Raw genomic sequence first — 8529 nt, 5'->3', positions numbered from 1 at the left:
AGAATATAAAATAGGACTTGGGTCATGTATTTTTTCCTATATGATAATGTCCCCAAATGTCATTTCTAATGAATGGGTTGGCTCACACACTGAATCTCACCAACGTGCACACCTCACATTGGTGCGTCTCTGACTTTGCACATAATGACACGTGAGCACCACCTGGCGTGTTACCAGCTCAAGTTCCCAGTGTCACTGGCAGATATGCATCACGTCCTCCCTCTCCGTGACATGAAGGCTACATAAAACCATTGTCATACCTGTGAGGTCACACTGGGGCCTGACATCTGAATGGCTTTATGAGCATTGACATTAGTAGGTTTTTCTTTGACCTAAAAGTTTTTTACACTGTTGCCCACCTCCTTCTGTGAAAAAAAATGGTGATACAGTCAACTTATGGACCTTCTATCAGAGCCATGACTGAAATGCAAGAAAAAGTGATATGCCTCCTGCAATTGCTAAAAAATACTAAAATATTAATATTTCTTGGAAACCTGGGAGGCTCAATCAGTTAGGCATCTAATTCTTGCTTTCGGCTCCGGTCATGATTCCGCAGTTTGTAAGTTTGAGCCCCACGTTGGGCTCTGTGCTGGCAGCATGGAGCCTGCTTGGGATTCTCTCTCTCCCACTCTGTCTGCCCCTCTCCTGCTCCTGCTCTCTGTCTCTCTCTGAAAATAAATAAATAAACATAAAACAAATTTAATATATTAATATTTCGGATTTTTATACAATGGTTCATATTCTTATTTTGCTGTGGTTTTTTCCTGTGTGTGTAGATGATTTTTGCAATTAGAATACAATAGTACCCCCAAAGGGGTAAAATAAGAAAAATTTGTGGAGATTTTTGAAATACTAATATGATGTAGATGCTATAGGAACAGTAAATCAGCATGTCTGGAAGTTACAATGAGTCATGAATTCAGTACTTGAACTCTCACTTGCATAAAAGAATGAGGTAAGGAAATTCTCTTGAAGAGTCATCAAGGGAAATGTTGCCTGACACGTGCAGGACACAAAATTTTAAAGCCTCTGACATTCAGGGTCTTCCACCAAATGGTCTTCACTGCAGTCATCTGGAGTCAAAGCTCCTACAGAACACTTTTTTCATTGCTCCCATCACATCCTTGTTCCGCAGGGTATATATGAAGGGGTTGGCCACGGGGGTGACAATGGTGTAGAAAAGAGAAACAAACTTGCCCTGTTCCTGGCAATGGTTGTTGCTGGGCTGGAGGTAAGCATAGATGGCTGAGCCATAGAACAGGGAGACCACCGTGAGGTGGGACCCACATGTCCCAAATGCTTTCCTCTGCCCTGAAGCTGACTTTATTGCTAAGACCACCCTGACACTCCGACCATAGGAGAATGTGATTAGTGCTACAGGTATGAGAAGAATGATCATACTGGCAAAGAAGGCCTCAGATCCTTCACAGTGGTGTCAACACAGGCAAGCTTGAGCAATGGGGGAACCTCACAAAAGAAGTGGTCTATTTTATTTCTCCCACAAAGTGGTACAAGGAAGATGAGCGCCATCTGCAATGAGGAGTTGGCAAAACCAATGAACCATGATGCAGAAGCCATCAGGGTGCACAGACGGGGGTGCATGATCACTGTGTAGTTCAGGGGCCTGCAGACGGCTGCATAGCGGTCAAATGCCATCACCCCTAACAGAATACATTCTGTGCCTCCCAACCCTAGAACAACGAATAGCTGAGCTACACAGCCACCGAAGGAAATAGACTTGTCTGCTCCCCTGAGATGAACCAGCAGCTGAGGAACAGTGCTGGTCGTGTAACACAGGTCCAGAAAGCTTAGGTTGGAGAGGAAAAAGTACATGGGAGTCTGCAGGTGTGGGTCCAGGCGGGACAACGCAATGATGGTTGTGTTTCCCAGCAGGGTGAGCAGATAGAAGATCAGAAGAACCACAAAGAGGACTCACTCCAGCTGAGGCTGGTCAGAGAAACCCAGCAGGATAAATCCAGTGATAGAACTTCCATTTTTCTGGTCCATTCTTTCTTATCACATGTTTCCTGTCAAGATCAAGCATTTAGCAATTTTTAAGATAAATCTTCAAAAAAAAAGTTGGCAGGAGGTTGATTTATCATGTTATAAGACAGGTCATGGCATTTTATAAGTAACTATTTGAATAAATGAATCACCCATGAAATTGATTAATTAGTTCCAATTTAATTCCACATTACCATAAAAAGTTAATCATTAATATTTAATGTAAGAAAAATCAAATAATGGACCTGTGTCTGCATCAGTCATAGGTACAAAAGGTCTTTCAGTCTCAGTTTATTAGGCTTAAAGTACTACAAAAATATTTGTACATTTCAGAAAATGGGGATGAGGGAAAAGAGGAAGGGAAATCAGAAAGAATAGGAAAGAGATACAGACAGAGGGAGATTCATTATCTTTCATATGTATCTCATCATTCCACACAGTTGAAATGCACACACTATACGTCATAGATGATAACACAACATGACCTTGAAAATAAATTCAGTTATTGAAATTTATGACCTGGAATATACTTGTCCAAAGAATTCAATTACCATCAGCCTATCACTACTAGTTCTGCATATAAACATACATCGGGTTTGGGGGGGGCAGTAAAACAATTAAATACTCAGTCAGAGAAATTGACAACACCACCATTCAAACAGTGTTTAACTTTGGCCCGAAAGATGCTGAAAATTGCCATACCAATTTCACAGGGACTCCAAAAATTCAGTGGCTGTGCAGACTCCTTTGGAATCAGAACTCTAAAATCCAATGGCCAACACTTTCCTCTTCCTTCTGAAGATTTCCTTTTCACACATTACCAACTAGAGTTCATAAAATTCCTGAAAGAAGTAGGATTATTCCCTATCAACATTCTAATCAGAATATTTTAAAGCGTTATCCAAACGTGTAACCTATGTACAAAATGTAATGCTTTGCATCATTTCCTATGATAAAATAATTACTTGGGTAAATATATAGAGATAAACACAGATACATTCTCAAAGCCATGACAAGTCGAAGAGCTATAATGCAAAACTTAATGTAGTACAAGGAAAGGCCTAAAGGAAAGGATATATTGGTATTGTACAAAATCCCCAACACCCCACTTTATTATATTAAAGATCACCATTCTGGAAGCTAGCCTGCAGAGACAGTCACACTAGATCAAACACAATGCCAGCTCTAAGGCTCTAAGGCTCGTCTGATGACCATTTCCATCCAGCTGCGCAGTACTGAACGAGCATAATAACATACGAACGAAAGAGGCATCAGGACACGAGTATTTCAGTTCTATCATATTCAGAAGGGTAGGCATCCACTACGTTTTTAATTCTTCCAAGAGTTTTAAAATCTGAACCAAGTTTGGGGCTAGACCCATTGATGTCTGAACAAAATCGGTACAAAACTGGCATAAAAACTGAATAAAAGATGTAGTATTTCACACTTTTTTATGCCTCTTTGATTTCCTATTAAGATTGAGCAGTGGTATCCACAAAACAAAATCTATGCGCCAACAATTTCTTAATAGAATTAATTATAAAGGTATCAGGGACAGTCCAAGTGCATCAACAGGGAATATCCCTTCCCTCACACCTTCTCAGAAGAGAAAATAAAACAAACCATGGTTCGGTCTCATGCACACATGCACGAATATACATACATCCATCTGAAGCATACTGCTGACAAATTTTTATTTTTTCATATTTTAAGGTTTATTTATTTATTTGTGAGAGAGAGAAAGCAGAGCGAGCAGAAGCAGAAGAGGCGCAAAAGACATGGAGAGGGAGAGACGGAGACAGACACACAGAGAGAATCCCAAGCAGGCTCCTCACTGTCAGTGCAGAGCCCGACCTCACACCTGTGACATCACGACCTGAGCCGAAATCAAGAGTTGGAGGCTTAACCGACTGAGCCACCAAGCTGACAAGTTTTTAAATGTGACTGATAAAGGAAACACTCACCAAAGTGAAGGAGGCCAAACGTAAAATGCTAACTGATCCAAACAAACACCAATATAATACTGCACCATTAGAAAAAAATAATGATACATTTTAACATTATCATACCGATAAGGACTAGGAAGACAGGTGAGAAAAGATAAATCCCTGGAGAATGGAACTGGTACAAATTTCTTGCTGCTCTACAGGATTATATGTGTATGTGTGGGTTTCAATACAAATATATATAAAAGAATGTGGACCACACGTCATGAAATTATGATACAGAAAAATCAGTTTTAAAAATTCTACATAAATTATTACCTTACATATAAAAAATAAACACTTGAAAAGGGCACACATTATATATAGAAAGGGAAAAATATTAAAATAAAAACAGATTCTATAAAACAAGTGGCATTCTATGTAATGATTACCATCAAAAAAAGTATACAATTGAAATGACATCTCACAAGAACACAATTTTACGATAATAATTAAGAGATCAGACAGCAATGAAAGAGGTTAAAGGCTTAGTACTGACACACATAAGTGACAGAGTAGTAGTTGACAGTTTGAATAATTGTTCAACACTGACACAAAACTCTAAAATTTTAGTGCAAGAGTACATATTTTCACACTGGATACTCAGTGTGCACACTACACATTTTAAAGACAAAAGATCTCAATACAATATCTCGATTTAAGATATTTCAAATATATAACATTCACCGATATATTTGACCTACACACTCTGCCGTATCCAGTTCCTGAATAAATCCTGAAAACATGGGGGCAAGATTTGCGCAGCCTCAGTGCTACGACTGAATCACTATTGTCGCTTTCATGATGCTTCTGTCCCATGGGTCTGAGCTGACCTCAGACATATGAGAACAGGCCCCTGATGATGAGGGAGGATGAGAAAATGAGGGATACAGCCATCACTACATAGGAAATGACAGATGTGATGAACACTGACAAGGCTGTAGGGTAGGTACCATGGAAGAAGATGATGAGGTAGGGTTTCCATTGCAAGTTGTTTATTCAGGGAATGCTCTCGGGATAAACGGGGTGAGGGAAGGAAAACAGCAGAGAATGTTCCTAAGCAAGGATGTGGTCTCCAGTGGAACAGAGCAGGAGCCTGATCCCATGAGATGCTGGACAGAACTCTCCAATAGAAGCATCCAACTGTGAAGGTAGAAATACTCTCTCCTCACTGTCCAATACTATGCCCACTCTCCACCTGTCATACTTGAGCATTTAAAATGTCCTATCTAAGGGGTGCCTGGGTGGCTCAGTCAGTTAAGTGTCCAATTTTGGCTCAGGTCATGATTTCACAGTTCACAAGGTTCGAGCCCTTCATCGGAGCCTGCTTCAGATTCTGTGTGTGTGTGTCTTTCTCTCTGCCCTACCCTATTCATGCTCTCTCTTTCTCTCTCTAAAAAATAAACATTAAAAAATTTTAAATGTCCTAGCTAAGAAACTGAATTTTATTTTATTATATCTTATTTTATCATTTTTGATTTTCAAGAGAGAAAGAGTGTGAGTGGGAGAGAGGTAGAGAGAGGGATACACAGAATCCAACGTAGGCTCCAGGCTCTGAATTGTCAGCACAGACCCCCACAGTAGCCCTCAAACTCATGAAATGTGAGATCATGACTTGAGCCTAAGACAGACGCTTACCAACAGAGTCACCCAGGTGCCACAAGATACTGGATTTTAAACTCTATTTAATTTTAATGAATTTAAACTGAATTAGCTTCCTGTGGCTACTTACTAAAGTATTGGACAGCATGACTCTGGAGCATGGATTGCATCAGATTCAGTCCTGCCTTGGCATTGGGACCTTTTGTACATCCCATAGTCTGTCACTGTCTGTGAGCTGCCCCCACCATGTTCCCCAGACCGCCTGGCAATGTGGCTCCCTTTCAGCTGAGGGCAATTCTGTCACGAAGGGAATGGCTGTGAAACTTGGAGCCCCCACTCATACCAACTAGAGTTTGGATTGGAGCCCCAGCAGGTAAAGAGCGCCTGGGCAGGTCACCAACAGCATCCATACAAGAGTCCGTTCATGATCATGTGCAAGGATAGAAGGATGGGACCTAGTGTACTTTACACACCACTGTGCAATCACACACACACACACACACACACACACACACACACACACACACATACATGCACACCCAACTTTTCATTTCTCTAATTCATCAATTAAGTAAACATTCAGGTTTCTTACTACCTTTTTCTTCATCATATTGCTATTTGTACTCACTTAAAAGGATCAGCTTTTCTTGCTAACAATAAAGTCAAAACATAGATGCATTGACATGATATTCACAAAATGAAAATATTCAGAAAAATTCCCTGTTGTAATTTTCAACATAGCAATTTTAAAACTCCATGCATATTTTAGATATTTTGGTAACTGTTAAGGGAGAAATTAAATATTTAAGATGACAAATACTGACAATAATTTTTAGCATAGAGAGGAAATATAATCTAATTACACAGACAACATTGAACAATGGAAAAACATAGATGCATATATCTAATAGTTTTACATATATGCATACTGTATCATTCTATTTTTGAAGGGAATATTTTATTCCCAGTACACAGCCATATTTAATTATATTCCACATGTGTATACACAGGTGCGATGCATGTACTACATAGAATCAAATGTCTAGGAATGACTTGCTGGCATTCATAATGAACAATTACATTTAATTCTTATCTTTGGTGAACTTCCACAGTTTGTTACTTTAGACATTTGATCATTTATGCAAACTATTTAGCTTTTTTGTTTCAAGAACAATAGTAACTGGAAATAAACTAACTTGACAATTCCTAGAGTAACACAGAGACCAAATTATGTTTCACTCACCTGTGTTCACTTTCCCTGTGGATTCAAAGCTATCTCTCTAACTCCATTCCAAGTTACTGCCTAAAATACAGTTCTGGGGATAGGAACACGGACATGGAGAATCAGTGTCTGCAGGAAATGCAAAGGCTGACTCTACCAGCACTGGGTCATCCATACATTTTTCTTAAGCTAAAGGACACTTTCTCAGGATGACTTCACAGATCCTCATGTGGTACCAGAGATCTGCACGTTGGCTGTCAGAGGTAGAAGATGAAGGCAGTCACAAACTCTCAGTATCGTTCCTGAATACAATGACCTGCCCATGTGACTGTGAGACCCTTATGAGCAGGCGAGAGGGTGCTTTGACTCTGAGCTGGGGCTGGGCTGGCACGCAGAACCAAGTCCCTTCCCCTGCTGACATCTCTGGGGAACGGATGCCCCACACTCTTAATGAGCCCTTGTCACTGAGCTGCCCAGACGTGGCAATCCTCAGGGACAATGGCTATGGAGGACAAAGTCAGACGAGACCTAATCTGTCTCTTCTATTAGTTCACATATCTCACAGAGGACAAGTATCTCACTAGACCTCCCAGCTACCTTAGCTCCCATCTGTGAATGACCTAGTAGTTTTACAAAACACTTAAGACTTTTTCCTCACAACTGCCCAAAATATTTACATATAAATACATAAGGAAGAATCCATTCACTTACTTAATTTCAAATGTAAATATGTAAATAAACTCCTCATTTAATTTCATTCATACCAAATTATATGGATCACAAAGCTATTAACTAGGCACATTCTAACTTTTAGCATGAATATAAAAGAGGGCAACAAAATTCTACCAAACTTCTATTGTGGTTAAAGGGGAAAAAATCTCAAATCTTCTAAACCACTATTGAGTCTATAGCTATAGGTTTTAATGATGTACTCAAACAATTTTAAAAATTGCCTGTGTTTTTAATGAAATGCATATGGTTTATTTAAACTCAGCTAGTCTTTGCATTTAAGTTCAAATTGATTCTGAGTTTATCAGGAGACTTCTAGATAAACAACAAGAGACATGGAAGGAAGTAGATGGGTACTTTGTGGCTATTTCTCAAAGATCTATAACTTAGTTTCCTTTATCATTTTCAGCCTAAAGAGATAAACTACCTCCTGTTAGAAACATGCTTAGATTTGAATTATCTGTTATTTCCATACCCAATAGATTCCATCTTCAAAGTTAAGGGGGGAGAACTGACAAAGACAACACCCTCTGGGTGTCCTGGAGTGGGAGGGAATTACAGATCTGCTATTAATGCTCTTCTCCCCAGGCCTCACTCGAGAAGCAAGAAACGTCCCAAATATGCAATCTAATGTTACACCTAAAGGAGCTAGAAAAGGAACAGCAAATAAAGCCTAAGAGCAGCAGAGGAAGGGAAATAATAAAGATTAGAGCAAAAATAAACTATATAGAAACAAACAACAAAAAACAGTAGAACAGACCAACGAAACTGAGAGCTGGTTCTTTGTAAGAATAAACAAAATTGATAAACTTTTAGCCAGACTTCTGAAAAAAGGAGAGAGAGGAACCAAATAAATAAAATCATGAATGAAAGAGGAGAGATCACAACAAACATCAAAGAAATACAAACAATTATCAGGGAACACTTTGAAAAATTATATGCCAACAAACAGGCCATCTAGAAGATATTGACAAATTTCTAGAAACT

At 39.3% G+C, this 8529-nt stretch overlaps 1 pseudogene; it reads right to left on the bottom strand.

Annotated features, from left to right (window-relative positions):
- Positions 1 to 1069: 1069 nt before the first annotated feature.
- On the bottom strand, positions 1070 to 2007 carry LOC128777805 (putative olfactory receptor 2B8; annotated as a pseudogene).
- Positions 2008 to 8529: the final 6522 nt, after the last annotated feature.

Source organism: Panthera pardus, unplaced genomic scaffold (genome assembly GCF_024362965.1).
Source record: "Panthera pardus isolate Hobbes unplaced genomic scaffold, ASM2436296v1 HiC_scaffold_17, whole genome shotgun sequence".
NCBI lineage: Eukaryota > Metazoa > Chordata > Mammalia > Carnivora > Felidae > Panthera > Panthera pardus.
The sequence above is the reverse complement of the archived record's forward strand: the minus strand, read 5'-3'. Positions and strand labels throughout refer to the sequence as shown.